At 40.9% G+C, this 12717-nt stretch overlaps 1 protein-coding gene and 1 long non-coding RNA gene across 9 annotated transcripts in view; one reads left to right on the top strand and one right to left on the bottom strand.

The window, feature by feature from the left end:
* Positions 1-5445, bottom strand: part of LOC144762203 (uncharacterized) — a 130414-nt gene extending 124969 nt beyond the window's left edge. The window contains exons 1-3 of one of the 2 annotated variants that reach the window (XR_013596064.1): positions 5333-5445; positions 5121-5209; positions 4652-4788 (exon numbers count right to left, since the gene is read on the bottom strand). This is a non-coding gene — a long non-coding RNA (uncharacterized LOC144762203). The remainder of the gene's footprint in view (positions 1-4651; positions 4789-5120; positions 5210-5332) is intronic. The other variant, XR_013596065.1, reaches the window with a different exon arrangement.
* Positions 1-12717, top strand: part of DNAH8 (dynein axonemal heavy chain 8) — a 10041960-nt gene that overhangs the window by 4999464 nt on the left and 5029779 nt on the right. The gene's annotated exons all lie outside the window — the stretch shown is intronic.

Below are 12717 nucleotides of genomic sequence, written 5' to 3'. Positions count from 1 at the left end.
ATTCACTGAAAAAACCATAGGTTATAAACCATATATAGTTAGGAATTAGCATTTACAAAACCTTGAAAATTCACTGAAAAAACCATAGGTTATAAACCATATATAGTTAGGAATTAGCATTTAAAAAACCTTACTTTACTCACACAAAACCATTGAAATTCCATATATAGTTAGTTGTACTAACTATATATCGCGCACCCGCAATCCACTGCTGATCATGTCACATATTACATCATTCATGACATGGTCAGTGACATCACTGATGACATCACTGATGACATCTCAAATGACATCACTGATGACATCACTGATGACATCTCAAATGACATCACTGATGACATCACTGATGACAACATCCAGTGACTGTATGTTTCTGTAAAGTTAAAATATGTCTTACATATTGAAGAATGAGTGGATGTAGAAGTGTCTGAACAAAGGATTTAGTAGGTGCATGACTGACTGTATGAGTGAGTGATTAAATGTGTCTCACTGAGTGCATGGGTTAGTGACTAAACTGTCTTAATTTGTGCATCATTATGTCTGTTGTTCTGTAAACTGCTGCATGTGTTGATCAGTAGCTATATGATTAACTATATGGGTTATTGATTGGTTGCCCAAGTATTTGTATGGGAGACTGAGAGTGTGTATGGGTGGCTGGGAGGTGTATGACTCTCTGCATAGATGTATGGGTTCAAAAGTGCATGTGGAAACAGCTGTATGGGCGGTTGACTGTGTGCATGACTGTATTGGTGAGTGAATAGATATCTCAGTGCTACATGTCAAAGTAAGTACATATGTAAAATACAGTACATGTGAGAGTTGACATATATAAATAACTGTGCATAAGAGCCAGTGAATGTGTGAGTGGCTGTATGGATCATTGTGAACTTGTATCCAGGATTGTATAAGTGAGTAAATATGTTTTAGTATATGTTTGAATAAGTAAGGTGTGTTTAACTGTATAGTTAAGGAAATGGAGGTGTGATTGATTGTTTGCATGACTGACTAGGTGTGTGTGTAACTTCATGGATGAGTGACAATCTGTGAGTCTGTGTTTACACTGAGTGTATCTAAGGTTATATTAGAGTCTGAAGAGGTTCATCGTATTATCACATGAATGATGTCATCAGTAATGTGATCAGTAATGTCAAATGAGATGTCATCAGTGATGTCATCAGTGATGTCATTTGAGATGTCATCAGTGATGTCATCAGTGATGTCACTGACCATGTCATGAATGATGTAATATGTGACATGATCAGCAGTGGATTGCGGGTGCGCGATATATAGTTAGTACAACTAACTATATATGGAATTTCAATGGTTTTGTGTGAGTAAAGTAAGGTTTTTTAAATGCTAATTCCTAACTATATATGGTTTATAACCTATGGTTTTTTCAGTGAATATATATATATATATACAAAAACATATATATGTATATATATATATATATATATATATATACAAAAACATATATGTCTATACATATACCGGTGTATGTCCAGAAATTAAAAGTTTATAAACTTTCAATCTCATACACCCAAATATGTATGAAACCCTATATATGTCTCTATGCAGCCCAATAAAAGAATTCTAACTAAAATAGGGACAAACAGCCAGAAAGCAATTCAGCAATACTTGTAGTAATAAAACACTTAAGACTACTTGTAATAGAGACCATACACCCGAATGGCTTCATACAAGAATCTTTTATTTTCCAGAACAAGGAAAAAAAACAAGTAATTGCAGGTAGTTTGGCCCATAGGCTTCATAGGAATAACTGTCCTAAGACAGAAAAGAAAACTGGCACCTTGCCTTTAAGATTCACAAGAACCTAGGCACTTTTCCTTTAAGAACCTCTGAGAGCACTCTACTCCCAGCATGCACCACAGGTGACATTTAGGTCAGTTCTTTTTTCCGGCTCCTTCTGTGAGGATCCTGGAGCTTGAGCTTGACAGTTTCTTGACCTTTTAGTCAGAAATTTTTATTTTTCTTGCTGTTTAGCAGTTTTCCTGTGCTGGTAGAAGTTTTATCTTCTTTTTTTTACATAGATTTTTCATCTTTTTCTGTCAGAATGCCAGCTCTCTTCAGGAAATGTCCATCCTGTGTAAAGAAGATGGCTATTTCGGATCCACACTCTGTGTGTATCGCCTATCTTCCTTCTACCCATAAAGTAGACTCTTGTTACCACTGTAAAAAGTTTTCCTCGAGGACTCTCAGGGATAGAGAAAGGATTCGCCTTCAAGCGGTGGTGGAGAGAGGAACATCCCATCTGGAAAGTGGCCTTGGGAGTCAAGAGCCCTCCTCTCATCAAGTTCATCGACACCAACACCAGACTACCTCTTCAACATCTAGAAAAAGGCAAGTCTTAGATTGTTCACCGTTGGCGTCGTTACCACCATCGAAAAAAAGGCCTGCACAGTCTCTGACGTTGAGAGGGCATGAGTCTCCGTCGTCGAGAAGGTCTTGATGTCGAAGCGTCCTACTTTGGGATCAAGGTATGACCAGGTTGCGGGTCTATCGACATCGAAGCACACACCGATGTCTAGACACCCATCGACGTCGAGACACTCTCCGTCGCCTCATCGTAGGTCGACGTCGAGGAGTTTGCCGGCGTCAAGGAGACATGAAGAACAGTCGACGCCAAGAGTAGTACAACGCTCAACATCAAGATCACCACAACGTCGAAGGCGGTCAACGTCGAAATCATCACGACGTCATGACCGGTCGCCGTCGAGATCCTCTTTGGAAAAGGTGGGTTCACCGTCGAGACCATCAAGGTACTTGACTCCTGGAGGACATCACCACGATTCGACGTCGAGGGAGAAACATTTGTCGACGTCGAGGCAATCGAAGTCGAGGGACAAATAACCTGCTTTAACCTTGGAGGAGGTTGCCGCTGCATCTCACTCTCCTTCCAGATCTTTGTCTCCGGGACTGCATATTGTCCAGGTGTCACCGGAGGGCTCTCTGGTGGTTGGTGATGATTCTCGATGAAAGAAGACTAGGGCCCCCAGCAGCCCTGGGCCGGACTACTCCCGGACCTACTCTCCTTCCCACCGGTCAAGATCTCCGATTCAGACTCCTCAGAGGTCTCCTCAAAGATCAAGGTCTCCTACAGTACTGTCGTCCAGAAGAAGAACCCCTCACATATTGCTCTCTCCGCGATTCAATAAAAGGCGTTCAAGGGAAAGATCTCGTTCCTTTAATTCTTCACCAAAAGGAGGCGAAGAAGATCTCCTACCTGGTCGACTTCTTCTACTAAGACCTCAATGAGAGATTACAACAAAATAGAAGAGGGTTCCCAGGAGGGATTTACGAATAACAGGCAGGCCTAAGGGTACAACAGCAAAAAAGAAACACGAACCCTGCCCAGTTAATATACACAGGTCCTTCACGAGGATCCTACACTTTATAAAGAGTGTGACACATTAGGATAGGTGCCAGAAACACAAGGAAACTTTTAGATTCTTTTATTTATCAATAATTTTTTCTGATTCATTTTTATAAAAAAGTTTTTTCCTTTTACTATAAAAAAGACATAACATGTATTTGTCTAACGTACAATTTCAAAGACAATTCATAGAAAAATACACAGTCCCACACACACCGTACCATACTGGATTCAGACCACATTCATATCATTCACACTAACTCGCACTCAAAAGTTCTTTCTTACATAAAACAAACAGGTACATCAGTGCCTAAAAATGCAACCAAGGTGAGGGATGCTGCAATGACAAAGAACACTTATAGGGGGCAGGAATAGATGTATCAATTTGTCTAGATCAGATGGTAAACTGCCACCCTCGCAAAGAATGCCAACGTGCGTTTCGGTGTGGGGCCCGAGTAGGACCGCACCTTCATCAGGGCGAGGAGGTACCACGGGGTGGGGAACACACAAAGCTGAAAATACAGAAAATATAAATATATATATATATATATATATATATATATATATATATATATATATATATATATATATATATATATATATATATATATATATAGGTGTTTTACAACTATTCCCTGAGTGCCTTTGCGTGCTGTACCTTGCATGCGCCGGAGCCAATATATATATATATACATACATGTACGCCACTACTGTCAATTAAACCATTTTCCAGTTAGGGCATCTACATTTTGTCAATGTGCTCATCCGTACATGAATGGCTACAATCGCTAAAGTCACTCTTGATATGTTATGTCATATTGATAGACCAGAAATAAATTCATAAAGCACACAAACTCTAGGAGAATGGGGAACCCATGTATACATTCATATCAAACATACACTATTGCCCTGCCAAGCATTCATCTTCCTTAGGTTCAGAGAATAAGATATATACAAATAACATATCTCCAAAGCTAAACTCCTAGACTAAAGGCACCCTTGTTCTAGTATTAGGAGGGGGCAGTAGCCCAGGTATGCCTATAAGTCCTCCATGGGTGCCTTTTGGGATAAACAGCTTAGGAAAAAAAGGAAAAAGATACAGAGATATAGATAATTAAAGAAACAAAGGAGAAATCACCATCAAACAAATAGAAGGGGAAAATACATTCTCCATATTCAAAAAATGCTCGGTATAGGCTAACTTTAAAAGACGGAGTGCATTGGCAATACAGAGGTTATATAAACAATCACACTCACCAGAGCATGCAATACACAGACTATTCCTCACGGGCTTCAGATGTGCTTGAGGAAAGGGATCTAGTCCTCTGTCTTACAGAACAGGTTGTAATTGGTTTCAATCAGGATAGCTTGCGACTTCTATCGGTCTACCAAACCTAATGTAGTACACAAACAAGAGAACAGCGAATGTTTTTATCCTGTTAATGCACACCCGTGCCGATTCAAGTTCAGATATCGAGCTAGTGATTACCTGTAGGAGAGGCCGCCCAAGTTAGTTTTTCTTTTTTTGCGTCTTTTAAAGGGCGCTTTCGTATATGTATAGATACTAATGCACCTATAATCAAGGTAGATGAAAATAAATTAAGGCGAAAAGAGGGCTACTGCGGGCAAGGGGCTATGGTTCTCTACAGCGAGGAATATGCCAATCCCTCCCCACATTATAGAAGCCCCCAGGTGGCAGCCGGGGTAAGGTAAACACATACTTTACCTCTTGAGGAGCCATAGTCCATACACAATGGCGGAAAGCGTCGGGCAGAATAGATGAAAAATCTCCCTTCCGTTTCAAAAACGATGAATCTAGCGGGAGAGGAAATAAAAAAAAAAATAATAATAATTAAACTAGACAGTTGCTATGAAGAACCTAAGGCTCAAACGGATAGGGGGCTTCTCTCTCTCTTATAATTTTCGCCGTCTACTTACTTGTACGGCGAAAAGGATGTTCCTCGCAGGGGGTTCTGAGATGGATTCAAAGCATAAAGCGTAGCCGCTCTACGATCACGGCGCCATGTTCGCTCTCCGATCAAGACGCCATATTTGCCATATTTAAAGGTCGCTAGGAGGCTCGGGACAGCCTCCACCGGGTCTCACGGTTTCCGGATAGACACTGTGGATGGACTAAGTCCCAAATTCAAAGAAGCGGCCATCTTGGAAAGGTGTTTCGGCTATTTTAATAATCCACCAACCAATGACAAAACTGATGAAGTTAGATGGATTCAAAGCATAATGCATAGCCGCTCTACTATAAAGACGCCATATTCGCACACAGTTTTTAAATGTCTCTAAGGGGCTCGGGACAGCCTCACCGGGTCTCCCGGTTTCTGGATAGATACTGTGAACGGACTAGGTCCCTGGTTCAAAGAAGCAGCCATCTTGAAATGGTATTTCGGCTGCTTTAATAATCCACCACGTAATGACAAAACTTATAAAGTTAGGGTCTTTTCCAATTCTAAATTAAAGACGGTCTCGGCCCTTAGATGATATTAGCCTCAGAATGGAATAAATCCCCATTATACATGAAACTTACACGGTCCCGTGTAGTCACATGGTAGTAGAGACATAATTCAAGAGGGAAAATGTCCTCGACGTGTCATATAATGGAATAGCACTCGATCTAAGCTCTCATGACTGGCTGTCGGGAAGGGGTTAGAGAAGGAGAAAGACTGGGGTCTCAGTCAAATCAAGAGTATAGAGAGGCATAGGTAAAAGTCCCAGGCACAAAGTGCCATATTGATCTACGCTTGTCGTAGATAAGGGAATTTACATAATGGCATTCTGCCAGGGGCACTCCTCATTAAGGCCTGCTTTACCTGAATTCAAAATGAAAATCCAGAATACCTCTCTCTTTTTTCGGAGAGTTACCGGGTCTACTCCTGGTTTGGCCTGGATTTTTTCAAGGATAAACCATCTCAATTCCTTCTCGGTATGTTCCTCCTCCAGCCAGTGAGAAACTAGTGAGGCAGAGGCTTTTTTATTTCTGATGTTAGATCGGTGTTCGCTGATTCTAAGGCAACATTGTGTCCAGTTTCCCCTACATAAGGTAGGTTGCACGGGCATGGTATTACATAGGTAACATTGCTCGTGCGGCAGTAAGTCAGTCTTTTATTACGGGCTACTGAGATGGTACGATATGTGGTAGTGATGGTATCGCCCACAATAGCATGCGGGCATGCTTGACATGTGCCGCATCAATGATTACCATAAATGGGGTTCAGGTTGGTAATGGCCATTTGAAGGGTGTTACCAACTTCCGGCATCTTGTCTCTCACAAGGTCGTTTTTCAAGTTCTTGTTCCTCTTGAAGGCAAAGATGGGTCTTGGTAGGGGGGTCTTTTCCTTCTCCAAATTAAAGAGATGCCAGCTCGAATTAATAATCTGGCGAACTTTATGATCAACGTTAGAATGTCGGGTAATGCATACCAATTGTTCTTGTATTTCCGTCTCTTTAGGAAGGAACATGCATTCCCAATTGGACTATCTTGCTCGTTTAAACGAGTCTTTGACCAGTTTCAAAGGATATCCTCTGTGTAGAAGCTTTTCTTTGAGAATGTCGGATTGGATTCGAAAATCTCCAACATCAGTGCAGATTCTCCTATTTCGGAGTAACTGACTATAGGGTATACTGTCCCTCTCACATCCTGGGTGAAAACTGCTGTATTGCAGCAGTGTGTTTCTCGCTGTAGGTTTGGTATATAGAGAAACTTTAAGTTTTTGTGCCTGGTGTTCCACCCAGATGTCTAGGAACTCGATCTTATCATTACTGAAGTGCATGGTAAATTGGAGATTGGGGTCAGCTGCATTGAGCCAAAGCAGAAACTCATTCAGGGTATCTTGGTCCCCCTTCCATATGAAAAAAATGTCATCGATAAATCGAGACCAGATGGTTACATTTTCATGGAAGGGGGGCACTTCATTATAGATGTTAACCCTCTCAAACTCTCCTACATAGAGGCACGCAATGCTCGGGGCACAGCTAGCCCCCATACTCACTCCCTTAGTCTGCTTGAACAAATTGTTATTAAATTCAAAATAGCTTTCATGCAAGACCACCTCCAGGCATTGGAGTAAGAAGGCCGCGTTCGTGATCTCTGGTTTAGATGCCAATATTTTCTCGATGGTGTTGTATGCTCCATTTTGCGGGATGTTTGAATATAAAGATTCTACATCCAGGGTGACTAGTATGTCCCAAGCCCCTTAGCGACCTTTAAAAACTGCGTGCGAATATGGCGTCTTTATCGTAGAGCGGCTACGCATTATGCTTTGAATCTATCTAACTTCATCAGTTTTGTCATTGCGTGGTGGATTATTAAAATAGCCGAAACACCTTTCCAAGATGGCCGCTTCTTTGAATTTGGGACTTAGTCCATCCACAGTATCTATCCGGAAACCGTGAGACCCGGTGGAGGCTGTCCCGAGCCTCCTAGCGACCTTTAAAAACTGTGAGCGAATATGGCGTCTTGATCGGAGAGCGAACATGACCTTAGGTTCTTCATAGCAACTGTCTAGTTTACTTATTATTATTATTTTTTTTTAATTCCTCTCCCGCTAGATTCATCGTTTTTGAAACGGAAGGGAGATTGTTCATCTATTCTGCCCGACGCTTTCCGCCATTGTGTATAGACTATGGCTCCTCAAGAGGTAAAGTATGTGTTTACCTTACCCCAGCTGCCACCTGGGGGCTTCTATAATGTTATTATTATTATTATTATTAGGTTCTTCTATAGCGCGTGGCCACTCGGGAGCATCCCAGCGCTTAAGACTGACCAGACAGGGATGGGTTTAAAAATGCAGATCTGAATTATCTGGATTTTGGAAACAGAAAGGTTTTTAGTTTTTTCCGGAAGACAAGAAGGTTAGGCTCTAGGCGAAGAGGTGGGGAGGGATTGGCATATTTCTCGCTGTAGAGAACCATAGCCCCTTGCACGCAGTAGGCCTCTTTTCGCCTTAATTTATTTTCATCTACCTTGATTATAGGTGCATTAGTATCTATACATATACGGAAGCGCCCTTTAAAAGACGCAAAAAAAGAAAAACTAACTGGGGTGGCCTCTCCTACAGGTAATCACTAGCTCGATATCTGAACTTGAATCGGCACGGGTGTGCATTAACAGGATACAAAAATTTGCTGTTCTCTTGTTTGTGTACTACATTAGGTTTGGTAGACCGATAGAAGTCGCAAGCTATCCTGATTGAAACCAATTACGACCTGTTCTGTAAGACAGAGGACTAGATCCCTTTCCTCAAGCACATCTGAAGCCCGTGAGGAATAGTCTGTGTATTTCATTCTCTGGTGAGTGTGATCGTTTATATAACCTCTGTATTGCCAATGCACTCCGTATTTTAAAGTAAGCCTATACCGAGCATTTTTTGAATACGGAGAATGTATTTTCCCCTTCTATTTGTTTGATGGTGATTTCTCCTTTGTTTCTTTAATTATCTATATCGCTGTATCTTTTTCCTTTTTTTCCTAAGCTGTTTATCCCAAAAGGCACCCATGGAGGACTTATAGGCATACCTGGGCTACTGCCCCCCTAATACTAGAACAAGGGTGCCTTTAGTCTAGGAATCTAGCTTTGGAGATATGTTATTTGTATATATCTTATTCTCTGAACCTAAGGAAGATGAATGCTTGGCAGGGCAATAGTGTATGTTTGATATGAATGTATATATGGGTTCCCCATTCTCCTAGAGTTTGTGTGCTTTATGAATTCATTTTTGGTCTATCAATATGACATAACATATCAAGAGTGACTTTAGCGATTGGAGCCATTCATATACGGATGAGCACATTGACAAAATGTAGATGCCCTAACTGGCAAATGGTTTAATTGACAGTAGTGGCATACATGTATGTATATATATAAATATATATATTTATATTTTCAGCTTTGTGTGTTCCCCACCCCGTGGTACGTCCTCGCCCTGATGAAGGTGTGGTCCTACTCGGGCCCCACACAGAAACGCGCGTTGGCGTTCTTCGCGAGGGTGGCACTTTACCATCTGATCTAGACGAATTGATACATCTATTCCTGACCCTATAAGTGTTCTTTGTCATTGCAGCATCCCTCACCTTGAAAGCATTTTTAGGCACTGATGTACTTGTTTGTTTTATGTAAGAAAGAACTTTTGAATGCATGTTAGTGTGAATGATATGAATGTGGTCTGAATCCAGTATGGTACGGTGTGTGCGGGACTGTGTATTTTTCTATGAATTGTCTTTGAAATTGTACGTTAGACAAATACATGTTATGTCTTTTTTATGGTAAAAGGAAAAAACTTTTTTATAAAAATGAATCAGAAAAAATAATTGATAAATAAAAGAACCTAAAGGTTTCCTTGTGTGTCTGGCTCCTATCCTAATGTGTCACACTCTTTATAAAGTGTAGGATCCTCTTGAAGGACCTGTGTATATTAACTGGGCAGTGTTCGTGTTTCTTTTTTGCTCAATGAGAGATTACTCTCCTACATGTACCCCTACTCCTCCATCAAGAGTTTTGCCTATGGACAATCTTACCACCTTCAATGAGGTATTATGTCGAGGAGCGAATTGTAGTGTAGTTCCTATATTCCCAATAGGGTCTGCGCATTGGAATAATATATCCTATACATTAGACGTAGTACTGAGGTCGACTAGGTCTCTATCGAATACATTAGACTTAATTGTGAGTGCCTGCTAGCTCAGAGGTCACTAGAAACTTCCTCGAATTCACAAGAAGGGATTAGTTTCTGACAACCGCATAAACATGACAACTTTGTTTCCCCAAGATAAAACATATCTTCAGAGTCGTGGAAACAATAGCTAGATATTTCAGTCAGTCAATCGTGCATGCTTCGTGTCACCTGAGGTGCAGAGAAAGTAAAAAGACGGGCGTTTTCAATAAAAGGATTTATTGAACAGTCTTCTTTCTCAAGCATAAGAAATGAACTACTACAATCGTAAAACTAGTTGTAAAATATAATGCATACAGTACAAATAGTAGAATAAGATAATACTGTAAGAGCATTGTATGGTTCCTAAACCATACGAAAATACATACATAAATAACAGTGGCTAAAAGTACTCAACTGGTGCTTCTAAAATACGCCTACCCCGGTGTACCTAACCTAAGCCTAGTACGAGGGAAGAAGTAAGTGAGGTGTAGCATAAATGTAGTATTCTTTTGCCAAGAATCTGTCCAAGATTTCTCTTAGGGTCTAATCAGCTCCGTACCTTAGTTTAAAATGAAGAATGTCAGTCTCGGGACTCGATTTCCCAACAACCCGCAAGGGTAGCTTGGAAACACTGGAGCTGGATTTCTCGGCAGGAGAAAAAACAGCGTCTCTCTCAGTGCTTCTGCTGGAGGGTTGGCTTCCTTCGGCACTTGTGTAGCAGGGCGCGTCGGCAAGTAGATATTCGAACTGCTCCAAACCACCGTGTGTTTTCTTGGGCAAGTGTGGGCATATTTATACCTTGAAGGTGCCGGGTTTGACGTACAGTTGGACATAATACCGTCATCAAAGAGTCTCAGTTCTTTGAAAACTCCATGAGTTCTTGAACAAATCAATATTCAAGCAAGGGGAAGTCCCTAGCTGCTGAAGCTGAGTTTTTCAAGAAATCGCTGTGGATTTTCGGAACTAGTGGAAGTAGCCCTGCCGTATTTGGACTGCATGAGCTATGCCTAAATATGGTTATGATTTCTAAGCCTATATAAGGATATGATGATTTATACATCTATAAGGGCATGAATCAGGAAAATTACAATAGGGTCCTAAAATGATACATAACACCCACTCCAGAGCATGTGTTTACAACCCCTAAAAATCATATGAAATGGTTGCACACATAAAAAATGAGCATTTTCTATAGTACACATTTAAGGGCAATGATCTCATTGTAAGCATATGATATGATATAATGCTAATCCGAATGAATCACGAAAATTACATTTATGAAATGGCTCTTAGTTACAGCAGAAAAAGGTCGCGACCATCCCACAGCAGAATATACAAACTGTTTTGGTTTGTGGATTAGGCTAAACATTGTAAATAGGAAGTATGCAAAGAATTCTTGTTCTCTAAGAATAGTTCTACTTTAAGCAGATTACTTTTGTGCCAAACTTCAATTTTGGAAAAAATTCAAATCAAATCGTAGAAAAAATATAGTTCCAAAGTTAGAAGCTTTTGTTTTGAAAAAAGTGAAGGTCGAATTTCAGAGTTCGAAAGGAGGCTGTGTGCTAATTTCAAAAGTTATTCTCGCTGTCAGGAGAAAACATCAAGTCATCAAGGCTGGCAAAGAAATCGTCTACCACAGTAGATAAAAGTTCAACTACTTCATTCAGAAGGTCAATTGTGCACAGATGTGAAGCATCGCCGTCAGCGTCAGCCGCGTTAGCAATGTTCATAGCAGATGGTACCTGTGTGCCTGTTGGTCCGCGTATCTCACCTCCAGTTAGATTTGCTGGTGAGATCTCAATGAATGCCGTCATCAGGATTGGTATCTGTTGGGGGCAACACAACACATGAGCCGTTACCGGACCCAGTAATGCATCAGCATCCATTGGCATAACCGATAGTAGTGTTAGACAGATATCCAACACGCATTACTCTCCACAAAGCAGGCCTCATATAACAGGTAAGATACAATCTTGCCAGATTGGTCTGAAGGACAGGAACAATGTGGTATTCAGATCTCTCAAACAAGCCAAGCCAAGGATCTGTGTTATTCTCTCACGATACCTCATAGCCTGGAGCGCATTTTCCATGCTGACTTGGGTATCGCTGGTGGCTGGATTTGCCATAATGGAGCCGGAGGAATAAAAATATGACGAAGTTAGGAAAAATACCCAGGACTGCTTCAAAGGGTGCTAACAGTCCCGAAAAACCGTCTTAAATACATGTGAAATACCGTATCAGACATGTTAAAGATATGACCTAACATTTCTGCGAAATGTACTGGCCAGTTTGTTGATAATAATGCATGTATCTCTGCAGAGGACCTTGCAACTTGCAGATCATACGTCTCTCTGGACGAGGTCAATTGCACAGTTTTTTGCACAAGAATGGCTTTCATTCTGCTTAAAGTATCAATTCGTATAAAAGATATGTTCAGTGAAGGCCATAGTGGCGACTCCCCGTCTGTCTTCGTTTTAGGAAAAAATACTTGCATACAACAAGTGACCCTGGCTGACACAGTAACAAGATAACTTTTTCCTGGCATCATTCCACAACAGCTGTGATTATTTAACATAATGTAGCTACCATTGGAAAGCTGCCTGAAAATTGGATCTATCACCGCTGTGGGTGAATCCTGCAGGTGGCATGAAAGGTTAT

Source organism: Lissotriton helveticus, chromosome 6 (assembly GCF_964261635.1).
Source record: "Lissotriton helveticus chromosome 6, aLisHel1.1, whole genome shotgun sequence".
Taxonomy (NCBI): Eukaryota; Metazoa; Chordata; class Amphibia; order Caudata; family Salamandridae; genus Lissotriton; species Lissotriton helveticus.
The sequence above is the reverse complement of the archived record's forward strand: the minus strand, read 5'-3'. Positions and strand labels throughout refer to the sequence as shown.